This window comes from Sceloporus occidentalis, unplaced genomic scaffold (genome assembly GCF_023333645.1).
Source record: "Sceloporus occidentalis isolate IW3139 unplaced genomic scaffold, rSceOcc1.0.p SCAF_3, whole genome shotgun sequence".
NCBI lineage: Eukaryota > Metazoa > Chordata > Lepidosauria > Squamata > Phrynosomatidae > Sceloporus > Sceloporus occidentalis.
The window spans coordinates 166,130,358-166,146,430 of NW_028316983.1; the positions used below are offsets into that span (position 1 = coordinate 166,130,358).

A 16,073-nucleotide genomic window follows, 5' to 3' on the forward strand; every position below is an offset into this window, starting at 1 on the left:
ATAATAGAGTAGGGAGAGACCACAAGGACCATCCAGTCCAACCCTCTGCCATGCAGGAAATCACAATCAAAGCATCCCCGACATTTGGACAGAAGGTGTTGTAATAGATAATAATAAAGTTTATCAATATACAATATATTCTGTATATTGTACCATATAAGCACAGAATATGATACTAGATTACAAATTCAGCATTCTGTTTATTATTTTTAATTCTGTCATAAGTTATATTGATTTTATTCACACTTGCCTTACAGCATTTGCTCTGAGATGCCGTGGTAATGAGCACAAAATTATCAGATATTTTCTGTGTAGATTGCTTTGTGGAAGAGGTATGCGTACTGAGTAATTTTGTAGAACTGCACAGTTGGAAGGTACCACAAGAGTAATCTATTCCAGCCTACCCAATCTCTGAGATTATATTTAGAAGTTTCTTTAGTATGCTTGGATGGAGTTTATCTGGCCCTGGAAGTGTGAAACCTTTTAGAATAGCTAGATGTTGAGAGCCAGCATGGTGCAGTAGTTTGAGCTTTGGAGTATAACTCTGTAGCCCAGGGTTTGAAACCCACCTTGGCCATGTACACCCACTTTCAGCCTCAGATAAGAACAAAGGCAAACCTCCTCTGAACAAATCTTGCCAATGAACTCTTAATTAACTTGTTGTGCAGGGAATCATTACCCTGCTAATTCCCATAGATTTCTGAGCAGTCTTTCTCTGTGTTGGGGCAAAGAGGATTTGAGCAGTTCTTCTTTCTCTCTGTCACCCATTAACATTTCACAATAATGAATTAAATTAATTGATTTTTTATGCTGCTTTTTCCCAACCTGGGATGTTAAAACTAAGTGATAATAATATTCAAAACTGGAGAAGACATAAAGTGACATTAATTCCATGATTGGGAGTTGTGCTAATAGGGGCCTGGCTGTTGCCCTGCTTCCTTTGTCTTGTCTGTCAAGTACAGTGTTTGGATAGTGCTCATGTTTGTATGGAACCAAGTTCCTTTGGATCATTTATGGCCTCCTTTGGGTAATTTATGACTCATTTATGACTTCATTGACACATTAGGTGGCGGCTTCCATGTATGAAGTAGCCACTGTAGATCAAACAGCACCAGTCATCTCCAGGGCACTAATCTTCAAGTTAAGCCATTGATATATTCATGTGCAAGATACTAAGTGTTCTGTTTAAAGTTAACATTGTGCAGTTCTCTGAAGGATTTCTTTTAAAAGTGCAAAATGTTAAGCTGGAAAGAAGGCAGATAAATAACATTTCTTTTAAAGGCGTTCAGGACAGAAACATCACTGACTAAGGCTGGGAGCAACTGTTTCAGCACACAGTAGCCAAAGGGACAAATCACTTAATTTAATTTATCCCTAATATATTAACAGGGATCCTGCATTCTCACTGATCCACAATTTTTCTTTGCCTGCTCTAGTGTTTCCCCTTCTGTGAAATGAGGGAATGATAAGTTTTCAGGAAACTATGTGAAAATGAAAATAATGCAGTACAGATATGGTGCTGGGGGAAATTGGTGGTCCACCACAGCAGATAGCTTGAGAAATACAGTGGGACCTCAAGGGAGTGAACAGGCAGGCCCAGCTCCATCAGGGCTAGCCGGAAGAAGAAGAGCCCTCCCTCCAGTCCATCTGCCTTGGTCCAAGCCTCAGAGGGAGAGAAGAACCATTGGACCTCATCTCCTTTCCCACCACCATTCCCTTCTCCTTTTGTTTCGTGTCTTTTAGATTGTAAGCCTGAGGGCAGGGAAACGTCTAATTAAAAATAATAATTGTAAGGCGCTCTGAGAGCCATTAGGGCTGAAGGGCAGGGTATAAATACCATAAATCAATCAATCAGTCAATCAATCAATCAATCAGTCTGTGGATTTGAGCTAGTGACCATGTGCATGTTGCACTGCCATTAAGGACAACAGAACTTGAGGTCCCATGTTTCTTTGTATCCTCATGAGGGTCTGGAATGGATGTCCCATGGATATGGAGATCTGACTGTGCTAGAACAGGGAACCTAGGCGGGTTACAGACTCCCATAAGGACGTCCCATTTTGAAAAAGGGGCGTCTCTTCCAGACGCCCCTACTCCTATTACGGACATAGTCCGTAACAAATGGCAGCGGCCTTTCCACATGGCCGCCGCCATATTGACGTAGCAGACGCTGTACGTCTGCACATCACACCCCGGAAGTGATGTCGCAAGGCCGCGACTAGCGCCTCGTGATGTCTTTTCCGGGGCCCAGGAAGAAGCGCGATTTCCGGCTGCAGCTCCCGGATGCTGCAAGTGGCGGTGGTGGGAGACCGCCACATTTCGGCGTTCTGTAACCTGCCCCAGCTACATTTTGAAATGTAGCATGGCTCCTAGAGAATGATATCAGTTTGCCTTTCTGAAGTAGACACAGTAAATTACTTTGCATCAGAATTGAAATATGCTATACTTAACATGTTTCCACCTCCACAAATTATCGTCATGTTCTGAGATAGTGATAAAGAGCTAATAGTCATGAAACAGAGGCAACTACTTTTATAAAGTATATGGCATGTTGCGCAGACAGGCTATTTTTAAGCAAATTGTATTATAATGTCCTAGAATTATAGGGCATTTGCTTTCCACAAGGAAGCATTGGGAGAAAAAAATAACAGTCTGAAAGGTACCTCTTACATTGTTTTTCGTACTGTTGAAGTTAAGTCTGTTTCCTTTGAATTCAGTAGGACTTGTGCAGGGGAAATTGTTTCTGTTAGGTCATGTGATGAGCATGCACTTGAATTTTTCTGGGAATCTGATTTTAAAGAACTTCCCAACTCCTTTCAACATTCTCTCAGTATAAAAATGTAATTTGGGGATTTGGCGTGATATCTTTGCAAAGAGAAATTATGATTCAAAGGCTGAACATAAGGTAGTCGACTAGGACAGACCTGGAAAAGATGTTAGTGGATAGATAGATCATTAGAATGAATGACAGCCAAAATAGATTAAATGTAGTAAAATAACATGCTGGATTCTGTCATGGATTTTACTGCATCAGACTGCTAATGGTTGATCATTTGTTTAATGCTCCTGTAAATAACTAAACAAATGTTTTCCATATACGGAAAACTACTATGAAGTCACACTTGACCTTTTCCTTGACTGAATAGCATATGTGTAGGCAAGTATTTTACTACAGGGAAGTATTGAAACAAGAAATTATTATCTTGCAGATACCCCACAGTTCAGTATGTGCAATTTTTGCAGTTTGTTTTCTGGTAACTTCAGTGTCTGAATAAGCCTGAGGAAACAATCCTCTAAAAAAAAATCTAAAACTGGCCTGACCTATTGAAAAAAAAGGCTAAAGCTACAAGAGTGTAGGATCCTCTCAGCCATCTAAATGAATCTGATGTAAGGTTGTTGCATCCTGTTAACAGGCCTAAATAACTCTCATTATCTCTGGGATCATTAGGCAAGCCCATGGGCAATTTACTCTGAGTGAACTGTGCTCTACTTTGCATTGTGCACCTATTTATTCACAGATAGTAAAATAAAATTTGCCTTGTGGTAAAATAAATCTTTTAAGAAGAAGAGAAAATTGGGGCGGGGGGGAAGATTCATTTGTGAACCACACGTGCTGGTTTTAATAAATGAAGTGGCTGGGAATTTATGTACTCAGTTATTGATATGAATATGCTAATAGTAAGCACAGACCACTGTTATTGATCAGTGATGTAATTGTCCTACAGATGGATAGAGGGGAATGATGTAATCGTTATTAAGTTACTGAAGGCATTGACCTTGAGGGAGATCAGATGACTGAACATCATAGTTAGGAACAAAGCATTCTTCTTAAAAGCTAAAATGTACTTATCATGCTAACAGTTAATAGAAGAAGGAATGTCAGGCAATTTAATCATTCAAAAGATATTTACTAACGACTAAGTCAGCATTTAAACTATTGGGGAGATCTGGTGTTTTAGCTTCCTTGTTTTATTTATTAATTTAAAACTTTCTTATATTTCCCTTTGTCTCACAGTATCAGACACATTACTGAATGTTGTTTTACTTTTGACAGTCGTAGTTAAGTATATACCAATATTTCATCCTTTCCTTTGACTTTATTGAATTCAGAATTGTTACGATTTAATCAGAGAATGGAATTCCTATAGAGAGAAAGAATTGGAGAAGTGAGGCAGTGACAATTCATGTTGCAGTTCCAGGCATGGCTACTTGGGAATAATTTAAATGGAAAATTTCTGGGACTTCCTTTCAGCAAAGAAGTGTTAGGGTAAATTTAAGACTTAGCATGAGTCTACAGACCAGTTCATCAGTTCACCTGTGGAATTAGATTTAAATCCACAGAAGCTCATGCTGAAAGGTCTTAAATGTGCCTGAAGACTCCCCCCCCCTTTCCTTCCCATCTCTTTAAAGGATAAAAGTACAACTCTTACCACATATATTTTAATCTTGATGTCTGGAAAGTTGGGAAATGGTGTTACACACTGTCAGGCATGGAACTGATGTTTCCATGATTTAATAACCTTCTGGTTAGGATACCAGGATAGTTAAAATATTGTAACATTAATATTAGAATGCATAAGTGGACATCATAGATCACCATAAATAGGTGTATCACTGTCAGTGCTCTCTACTAAAGGAACAAATTGAGGAACTGTACCTAGTGTGCTGTAGAAGCGGTACTAATGATAGTACGCCGTTAGATATGGTCTACTCAGCAATATTAGTTTTAGAAGATTGTCCTTCATAGGAGTGCATGTATTATAACACAAGCAGTATTATTTATGTAACTGGTAATATAGTCTTAGTGCTTGTGGTAATAAAGTTTCCCATCCATGACAGTAATTATAGTTACAGTAGTGACTGTAATCCACAAAACAGTGATACCTTTATTGGCCAGCAAAATGCACAAAACACATGTTTCAAGCCTGTAGTTTTTGTTGTAGTGATGTATAGGATAGTGGCAAGCATTAGCAGTATTTATGGGGAAACTCCAGTGTTATAACTATAGTTTAAAAGAATAAGCATCCAATAAAATTGCATTTGATTTGATTAAAATTGCAATTGCATTTTTTAATCATCAAATTGTTCTCCAATATTATTGTTGTTACATGCCTTCAAGTAGACTCTGACTTATGACAGCTCACTTCTAGGGTTTTCTTGGCAAGATTTATTCAACTGAAGTTTGCTGTTACCTTCCTCTGAGGCTGAGCGAGTGTAACTTCTCAAGGGTAACATAGTGGGTTTCCATGAACAAGCAGGGATTTGAACCACAGTCTCCTGGAGTCCTAGAGCAATATTCAAACCACTACATCAAATAATCTCTCCAGCTGGACATCCAGGGAAAATGGCGGAGTGACTGGTCACAAGTCACAGAAGCGGGTGACGAGCGACACTACTCATGAACTGATTAGCCACTTAAACACTGAGCTTTCTAGATAGAAAGCAGGCTAAAAAATCCCCCCAATAAAGGGGATCCGGACGGAGCCCGGTGGGGTCCCTAATTAGAGGATTAATCTGGATCCTTCTTGGCACCACCGAAGAGGAACAGAGAGAAATCGCTAAGGGGACGAGGGCTGACCGCGGCTGTGAGTAGTGGCTGAAACCATATTAGAAATACCGCTGCAGCAAACTCTGCTGAGAAGTCCTCCCTCGCCAGGGAAAGAAAATTTTAAAAGGGGAAAGAAAGAAAGATCCTCAGAGAGATGAGGAAGATAATACAATCATAAATTGAGGAATAGTAGTATAAGAAATGCTGAAGAATAGATTATAATTGTGAGATTAATCATAGCGAAGGAGTGAATTCTACCGGATGCTTTTTTTTCTGGGGGAAGGGGTTAGAAGAGAAAATATCAAGAATCAGTAATGTATGCAATATGAAATTTCATTTTAATATACATTGTAATAAAGAATATTTTTAATAAAAAAACAAGCTCTCCAATATATCTTCATATAATTTCCTAGTGGTAAGACAAAGAGAAAGAATTGGAGAAAAGGGGCAGTGACAATTCATGTTGCAGTTCTGAGCATGGCTACTTGGGAATAATTTCAATGGAAAATTTCAGGGATGATGGGATTACTTCAGCTATAAATTCTATCAAAAGTGCAAAAATAATAAAGTAGGATTTAATTATTTCTATAAATAATGTGTGTGTATAAATGCAGTATAAAATGGGGCTTTTCCTTTAAAATGAAAAACCTAGAAAATACTGAAGAATATTTATCATTATCATGCAGGTCGGGAAAGCATGTGTACCAACACATTTGAAAACTAAGCAGAAGATTCTAAGGAAGATTGTTCAGGCTGACATGGTGAGTAAATCTTTCTTAGTGACAAACCTTTAGACTTCTCAAGGCACATTACAAATCTTCCAGCTGCAATGAACAAAGATCAGAAGGTGAATGAGAACTTTCTGGAATACTTTTTCCTTATTGCAGCATATAAATTCATGACCTTATTACCCATCTGGATGTTGTTCTTTGTACTCAAAATCATTTGGGTGTACGTATGTACACATATGTGCCCACACACAAAATTAAATAAATGGTTGGTGCTGTTGGGACTGATAGTATAGATCACTGGTTTTCTGAAATGGGGTGATTGTGAATGCCTTAGTTCCTTCTCTTTTCCCTTGGCAACCAAAAAGTGAACAAGACAAAGTGCAGAATATAGTGGGTCCTCCACGTTTGCTGGCATTAGGAGTGCAGGACCCACGTGAAAGTGGAAAAACTGAAAAAAAATCCACTTTTTTTTTAACCTGAGAGAATACCTCTCTAGGGATCTCTAGGTCCTTTAGTATGACTCTTTGCTCAACTTCCAGCAGAGTCATGGTGGAGAACCTAAAATTACTAGTGAAAATATACTAATTAAATCCACGGATAATCAATGGTACAATGGTAGCTCATTGTATCGTTGCTTCTTGTAGTTCTGTTCATGCAATGTGGTTTTAGATAGACTTCCCACAAATTGAAAATAATCTGAATGAATCTTGGAAAACCTTGGAAAGCTGTAATTGCTCAAATAGGAATTTGAATGTTTTGTCTCTGCATTATGAAGTAAAAGAACCCTTGGAAGAAAGTATTCAGCAGCGTATAAATGTCAAAATGGACAGACACATTTAACTACTTTCAAATGTTCTTTCATCTATCAGTGAAGTTGGTTTTGAATGGCTTCAGTGAAATGAAATAGGTACATAGGTTTTGTGTGAATATATTCAGAAAAAGGTTTCTCCAGTGAATTGACATAGCTTATACTACTAGGAGGAGAAATACTCTTTTGGTCTGCAATATTGAGTTTTAAACAAACAAATACAAATTTTTCTTTCATTTTCTTTCTCGCTTTTTTCTTTTATGCTCTTTCAAAAAAAATAAAGGAGGGGGAAAATTAACATTCCCCATGTCATGTCATGAACAGGTTGACGTGCAGATCTGCAAAAAGTGTCACAACCTATCAGTTTATTTCTTTGAGCTCCATTAGCAATCATGTTCTTTTATGTGAATATGGGTAATGCTATTCAGTTGAAACAGGAAAAAAAAATTAGTCACAGCTTTTTAGAAGGGGCTTCCATGTTGAAACCAATCTTAACAGTGATCATATTTCTACCCTGCCAGTTTGCGTGGTCATGGTTGCCACTGGCTTATCTACATGGGATTATGGCCATGTGTACCTCCTTGTTTGTAGCAAGTATCATGAGTCAACATGAATATACCTCGCATTAGCTCTTTTGATCATGGAAATTATTGTGACGTGTTCTTTCAGCTATAATATTCAAGAAATGCAAAAATGTTGAAAACTTCTAGAGATGCCATGACATTGGTTTTAGAAACAGGAGGAATGATAACTTTATTTTAACAATTGCATTTACACTCAAATTATTCAAATTTTATTTTGTTTTTATTTATTTTTATTATGCAAAAGTCATAGAAGGAACAAAGAAAAAGCAATAAAAATCATAGGTCATTTTTTTAAAACACAGTAAAAATGGAAGTAGAGGAATGGGGAAAATACACATAGAATCATAGAATCGTAGAGTTGGAAGAGACCACAAGGGCCATCCAGTCCAACCCCCTGCCATGCAGGAAATCACAATCAAAGCATCCCCGACAGATGGCCATCCAGCCTCTGTTTGAAGACCTCTAAGGAAGGAGACTCCACTACACTTCAAGGGAGTTTGTTCCACTGTCAAGATTTTAGTAAAAGGAAATCAAATGCCTGGATGCGTGCAACATTGATGTCTATATACCTTATGTTCAAATGCTGAAGGAGTACAAAGATCCTCACTTCATTGAATAGGAGGAGTTGGGTACTTGTATCTTCTTAATTCTACAATATCAGTCTTTTACCTGCTTGAAAGGACATGGAGAAATTTTGGAAATACATTGATACAGTTTGTTCCATCTGGGACTTATTCAGTTTTCGTTTACTGGATGTGTTATGTAGAGTATTTACCTTTTTATCTGCATGCATAAGCTTGCCTTGTGGTGGCTCAGTTAATTAACATTCTCTTACCTCTTGTTGGTTTGTAAATGTACTCCAGTGGACTACCTACTGTACTGGTATTCAAAAAGATAATTGGCCAGAGAGTTATGAACAGAATATATAAAAGGACATCCTGAATATGTGGAATTGGTGAACTCAATCTAGCATAGAGGAGTCCGAAGAAGAAGAAATGTAGGCAAGAGGTTGAAGAAAGGGACGAATGGCTGGTATTCTTGAAGGCCAAAGCTCTCAGAGCCAGCAAGAAGACTTTTAGAGGTGTTTCTCCAGGACAACCTAGAGGTGGGCAACTGTATGGGGCCAGGCCCTCCCAGACCCTCCTCATGAGTGGCACTCTCAGCAAACCCAAATACCTCCCTTTTCTTCTGTACTCTCCATCTCCCCAAATGGTGACAGGATGTATTACCACATCATTTCCTGTCTACATTTGGAGGAGGATTGCAGAGGAAAATTGAGGTATTTGGCGTTAGTCTGGGGAGCTTGTGGAGGAGGGGTGTTTTCACATGTTTTCATACATGTGGGAGGTTTCTATGTGATTTTTTTAAAAAAAAATAATGCCAGAAAATTGGGCTACAACTTGGGGGGCTTCAAGGGCTACAAAAGCAGGGTCCCGGGGCCACTGCAAATTCAGATACGCCAAAATCCCCCTCCCCAAAAAAAAAACCCCAAATTCAAAACACTGGTCCCAAGACAATTTTGTTGAATTTGAGAAATCCAACCAAAAACATTCACAGTGGTCCTTTACAAAGCATGATAATTGTAGACACTGGGATGTTGATTTACTTGTATTTAGAAGGAACTACAGAAGCAAAAACCAACATCCAAGAATTTTGGTTTCCTTTCAGTGCCCTCTGAAAAGGGCAAAGCTGATAGATTCAAAAACATGGAGAGAACACATACATGGGCAATCTCAGCCGATAGATAGCTAATGATGATCACTGAGCATGGAATTTACTCAAGATTTCAGCCTCCAGACATTTTTTGGCAATTTTAGATGGGAGTACAGAGGGCAAACACTGCAACCTCTGAAATAACAGTTTCTGTGGTGTATATCAATAACTCACAGTCTTGCATCTGCATCAAACTACTAATGTAGTATGCAAGAGTATATATAAAGATAATAATCTTGTTGCTGCAATTGCTTCTTGTAAACCACCCTGGGGACATTTTGAGTAATGGAGTAAAAATATTTATGGTAAATAAATGGTTGATACTATGCGATTATCAGTTGGCTGATTTACATTGATCAAATAGGTCTGGCCTTGCTTCAAGGCCCATGATGGGAAGCCAATAATCTAATCTGAATATATATTTGTCTCTGTGTGGATAAAGCAGTGAACACCTCTTCATTATATTTTATAGTAGGTTATGACTGGTTTTAAGCTCTCTCTCTCTCTCTCTTCTGAGTAATCTCTCAATTGGTGTTTCTTCTGCATCAAAACTTCTGTCAGTGCAGTATTGATTGGCATAATTGTTCTTGTCCTTTACAGTTGGCCCTCTGTTTTCACGGGGGGTCCATTCCGGGCTCCCCCGCAAAAACAGAGGCTTGCGCATATTCAAGCCACATAGGCTTGAATGGGGTGCGTTCCCATGCATACGGGGGTGCACCCCAATACAAATAGCAGAGGCCACCTCCACAGATTTAGTTAGGAGGGGCGACTGTACTTTCTTGTCAAAATAATTTAAAGCAGTATTGAAATTTGTGCAAGTCCTCTTCCACCATTATGTATTACTTTTTATTGCTACTTAAATTTCAAGTTATAAGCATGTGGTTAATCTATATACCAAGAGAGACTTGTTAGCTCTCCCAAATTGTCAAGTTTTGTTGCAGAATCCACGTAGAACTAGACCTGCAATAAAGGCATTCTGCAGCATTGTCAACTGCACATCACATATAGCTATCCCCAGATTTCAGCTACATATGATGCAGTTAAAAAACAACAGAAAACAGTCTGGACAAAATAAATGTGATGCTTTTTTATTGGTGTACTTTTTTTTTTGTCTCAGCCAAAACAACATTGGGACAAAAAAACACCCTAACCTTTAATGCAATTAAATTCCCATTGGGGTCAGAAAGTATTCCGCAGTTCATTATTATACAAGAGTTGCTTGTTTGTTTGTTTGTTTATTCTGTTGCGCTAAGGTTACAGTTCATCCAGTCCTGAATTCTATTTCTAACAGCAGTCAGATAGATGAGTTTGGGAATTTGTGATGAACTCATATATTCTGGTATAATTCAAGAGTGCTCCTTAGAGCATATAGCATGTTAGTCCTCTGCCACACCGTCTGAATAAGCAGTAAGATCTTTCACACAATTTGCTGGCTCATTCATACTGTCTGGCTCTTTGAGATGCCACTTTGGTACCATTCAGGAGTTGGGTCCCATCAAAAAGTAATTTTTTGATTTGTTGGCTTCGACCACTGACACCAGAAACAGAGGATATCACATTATTGGGCAAAGCAACAATTTGTCTCTGCAAAGGGGCTGATAGATTTTTTTTTTAACTCAGCTTCACCAAGAAGTACAAATTTGCACACTCATTAATTGAATGCCACGAAACTCTCTCTTGACCAACCTCTCTGCAGTAAACTCTGTATATGCTCTAAAAGATAAGATTCTACTGAAGTGGGTAACTTATAACTAGCCAAGTAAAATTAATTTTATGGATGTAATTTGGAATATTGGGGCCTTTCCTTGTGTCTCCTCCTCCTACCCATTAACATTTTTAGTGCTTTGTTGTATTAAAGGGGATTCTGACTAACACACAAAGCATTGCAAAGTTCTTCTTCGTGGTCTCTGCGAAGCACATAAATGGGTTATTCTGTGCCTGCGCAGCATTTCCGGATCCTACTGGAATCGCTAGGGAAGATTTTCTGGTGATAGCTCACCCTCAGAATAACCCATTAGTGTGGATTCGCAGATGACCACTCGAAGAACTACAATTACAGGTAAGCAACCTGTCCTTATCTCTTGCTTACTTAAGATTTTCTCAAGTTTTTTGTTGTTAGTTTCTGCTTGTCTAGGCTTTGGGAAACAAAACAAAACTCTTTTCTTTCTTTCTTTCTTTCTTTCTTTCTTTCTTTCTTTCTTTCTTTCTTTCCCTCCATTTCCCAAGAGCTTTGTAAAGTGGGAGATCATTTGCTGTAGGGCTGAAAAACATTTTGGCTCTGAGGCTTGCTTCTCATATCAGCTGGGGGCCTCCCTATTGAGCATGTGAATACATACAGATACAGATATATATGAACTGAGGTTTTTCAGATAGGGCTTTTAAGAGTGCGCTATGTTGTTTTTAATGAACAGTTTTCAAACTGTTTTTTTTAAAATCCTTTTTAAGTACATCTTTGAAAATTGTTTTAATATTGTCAATAGTTACATTCCATTTTAATGCTGTCCTTTGTATGTTTTTAGCTATACTGTACTTGTTTTAAATTGTAAGCCACTTCTTGTTGTTAACTGCCTTCAAATCAACCTTGACTCATGGCAGTGTTGTGAATGAGACACCTCCAAGATTGCGCTGTCCTCTAATGCTCTGCTCAGGTTATGCAGGATCAGGCCTATGGCCTCTCTGATTGAGTCTAGCTGTCTGGCATGTGGTCTTCCTCTCTTTCACCTTTCCTGACATCATTGCCTTTTCTAATGATTCATGCCTTTTCATAATGTGGCCGAAATACTATAGCCTCAATTTAGTCATCCTGGCCTCCACAGAGAGTTCAGGCTTGATCTGTTCTAGGACCCAATTTTGGGGGAGAAAGCAGGTTATAAATAAAGTTTATCATTATGATCATCACAGACTTTTCACAAATATGTACACACACACGCCACATCTCTCCCCCAAACATGCACAGACACACCACAGTTTCTTCCCCTTCACCACATCTCACCATGCAGGGATGGATAATTTTAATGCTCCTTCTCTGTGTGCCCGCTGAAATAAAGGGATCCCTGAAAGCTGACTGCTAACAGTGGTCTCAAAAATCAGGAAAGAACATCCCATCTTTGTGAACCACTAGTTGTGAACCCTTACTCTTGGTACAGATTTAACAACTCTACAGCTACTTGAAAGTAAGCCTATAAACTTTGTCATATGTTACACAGTGAGAAAAGAAATGCAAACAATTGTAAGGTATGAACCATCTTCTTTTGATAAGTAGCACTCTTAATTTCAGCCTGTCAAACCTTTTATAGGAATCATTTGCTTTTCCTTTGCTCCTGTAGCCAAGTAAACTTGAAATGTTCTGATGTTCTTTTCCATTGTGTTTACAATGCAGCTGGAACTTTAAGTTATAGTACAGGCTATATGGGATTTTTGTGTGTGTGTGTATGCTTCAGCAAGGTAAATGACATAGAGAAAATAGATGTTTGTGCTTCCAAAATTATGGTTTTTCTCCTCTTGAATTGTCTTTTAAGATCATATATTATATTTAAGAGAGGAACAATAACTAGACACGCAGTTTGGGGACCCTGAGTTCATTGTTTCATTGTTATACAGAAACTACTGACTTCTGGGCTAGACTGTGTATTGTTGCTTCGTTTACAGTGATATTGTTTGATGCTTGGAAAAGAAAATTATCAAGTACTTAGCACTCCTTTTATACCTAAGAAGAGAGTGGAGATTAAATTTCTATTCAATTTAGAATTCACTAGAAATGAAAGAAGTTAGAATAATGTTATACTCCATGTTGTCAATGATTACCTTTTTGTTTGTTTGTCCTGGTTTATCTCCCTGACATATTACTGGAGAAATAAGATATTTGTGGGTATGTTTTTATCCACTCTCATGTTCTTCTCATGAACCTTCAGAATAATGGTCTTTTTTTCTGCCACAGGCTTTGCTATTATATTTTGGTGTTTGTGCATAACCCTTCAGATAATGTCCACATAGATGACAATCCCATTGTTGCCATCATTGATAGATCTCAAACAGTCTAAAATTTCAAGAAAACAAAAATTGTTTTCTTGATTATTTGAGTTCACATGTAGCTTTCTGCTGTAATAGAAGGCTGAGTTTGTAGATTCTTGATTGATAGGTAACCACAAGATTAAAAAGGACCAACAAACCATACAAAACCATACAACATGGGAAGCCAGTTAAAGGCACGGGAGGGTGGGAAGAGGAATAATCGGCGTATGCCTGCTCTTCCTCTTTGCCCACCTTGTCTCTTCAACTGCATCCCCAGAGACAGTTGGATGGACCGTAGGGTGGAGTAAGAGGAGGAACCAGCACGCGTGCCAGCAGAGAAAACTCTTCATGCCAGAGACGACATGCATGCCATAGGTTCACCACCACTGCACCAGATCGTCAGTAGCAGTTCATTTCTAAGTACACATCAGTAGGATATGGTTGCATATGATCAAATTAGCTACAACTATGTTAGCTATAACTAAGCCAGCCTGGCATAGTGGTTGAGTGTTGGACTACAACTCTGGAGATTAGGGTTTGATTCCCAGCTCAGCCATGAAACCAACTGGGTGATCTTGGGGAAGTCATGTGCTCTCAGCCTCAGGGAAATGTAATTGCAAACCTCCTCTTTCCAAGAAAACCCCATGATAGGGATGCCATAAGTTGGAAATGACTTGAAGGCACAGAACAGAATATTCAGGAAGTAGGAATATTAAAAGGGGATGATATTAGGGATGCTTACAAATACCTTTTCTTTCAATTTCTTCCTAGATTTTTTTGTCCCCTAGTTACTTATTTCTAGGCACAAGAGGACCAATAATATATTCAATATCTGTTATTCTGGATTTGATTTCTAACTTTTGCTGTTTATGTTATGTTATGTTCCACCTCAACATTAGGAAGAACTTCCTAACAGTAAGGGCTGTCCACCAGTGGAACACACTCCCTTGGAGTGTAGTGGAATCTCCCTCTTTGGAGATCTTTAAACAGAGGCTGGATGGCCATCTGTTGGGGATGCTTTGATTTGGATTTCCTGCATGGCAGGGGGTTGGACTGGATGGCCCTTGCAGTCTCTTCCAACTTTATTATTCTATGATTCTATGATTCTATGTGCTGTTTACATCGCTTTACAGCTTTCAGTTATTTTGTGCTATCTTCTATTTCTATTAAGTTGTGCACATAAGCAAATGTGTACATTTAAATACAAAGTACAAGCTTTTTCGTATTATTCTTTTGTGCATTTTAAAAATAATTCTTTGGAAGAAAGCAGATTCACACAGATACAAGTCTGCATGCCCTGCCTGCTATATAATTACAGCTGTCTTCTAAATTAGGGGACTGTGGGGTGAAACAGGCTGCCCCTGACAAAGCCGGATTGGGGCTGTGTCAATGGCATGCCGTGGCCCCAATCTGCTGCGGCGCCAGTCAAAAAAGGAACTGTTTTCAACTGCTCCTTTTTCAGCTGCGGAAAAGCTGCCTTTAGCTGCTGTTCCGCTGCCCTGTGGTGGCTTCCTGGTGTGTTGGGAGCTTGCAGCATATAACTGCTATACCCTCAAGACACCCAGAAGCCAGCCCATGTGTGAGCAGCCAGGCAATGGGAAAGCCAGCTTCTGGGTGGCTTCAGAGTTTGCGACATCAAAACTCCACGCTCTGTAGCCGCCCAGTCAGTGGCACTAAGGGGTGGTCTGTTTCACCCTTATGTTGCAAAGGAGGGTGAGACTCAGTGATACCATAAGTGAATTAATAAAGTAGCATTTTTATTTCTCATTTTACTTTCTCAGTTCGTCCACTATACAAGCTCTACAAGAATTTTCAGTATTTTAAATAATAAATGTAGGATTTAAGATTATAGGAGTACTCTAGGAGCAGCATATCTTACCCAGAATTGAAGTAGAAAAGAGCAATATTACAATAATGAGTCTGTGCCTATGTGTGACTTTCTATGCAACTTGCACAATAGGCATACTTCAGACAGGCTGTTCATGTGAGTCAGTGTCCAAAACACAGCATGGGTTTACTGAGTGTAACTGACTCATTTTACTTGTCTATTGAATTGACTAACAGAACATAACCTCTGTTTCTTAAGAATCCTTCAAACAGTTGGGTGTGCTGACTATGCATTTAGCCATGGCTTCCTCAGACATACTACATGTCAACTTCTTCAAAACAGGATCATAAAAATTATTCAAAGTATTTTGTGTATAGATAAAATCCTGTTTTAATTAAATAAATAAATTAAATTTATGACCCATGTTTCTGCCAACAAAGGCAGCTGACAGTGGAAAAACTAAATAAAAACAAATTAAAAAACAGAGTGAAAGCATAACAAAACTTAACCAGTCAAGGCCCTCATAATCAGCATTCCAACTCTGGTATCAAAGACCTATCTGAATAAAAAGATCTTCGTCTTCCAGTAGAAGGACAATAAGAAGCCAGCCTAGCCTTCTTTGTCAAGTGATTCCAGAACCTGCAAGTTTGTCATATTCTCACTATGTGCACTTCTGAAGGTGGCAGAGCTAAAAACAAAACAAAACCTAAGTCTTACAGAGATTTTTCAGGCAGGCTTATGTAGGAAGATAAAGTCTTCCTAACCAACACTTTAGCAAAGCACATAGACAACAGAATTACAAAAAGTTCCTCCACCGTTGTCAGCATAACACAATCATGTTCACAGTCAT

General features: G+C 38.7%; 1 protein-coding gene across 8 annotated transcripts in view; it reads left to right on the plus strand.

Annotated features, from left to right (window-relative positions):
* The window catches only part of ATXN1 (ataxin 1), a 291,552-nt gene that overhangs the window by 148,313 nt on the left and 127,166 nt on the right, over positions 1-16,073 (plus strand). For 7 of the 8 annotated variants that reach the window (XM_089516778.1, XM_089516780.1, XM_089516777.1 and 4 more), the window contains one exon: positions 6,235-6,309. The exons of the other annotated variant lie outside the window; for it this stretch is intronic. The gene's annotated coding sequence lies outside the window, so the exon portion shown is untranslated. The remainder of the gene's footprint in view (positions 1-6,234; positions 6,310-16,073) is intronic. 8 annotated transcript variants of the gene reach the window in all.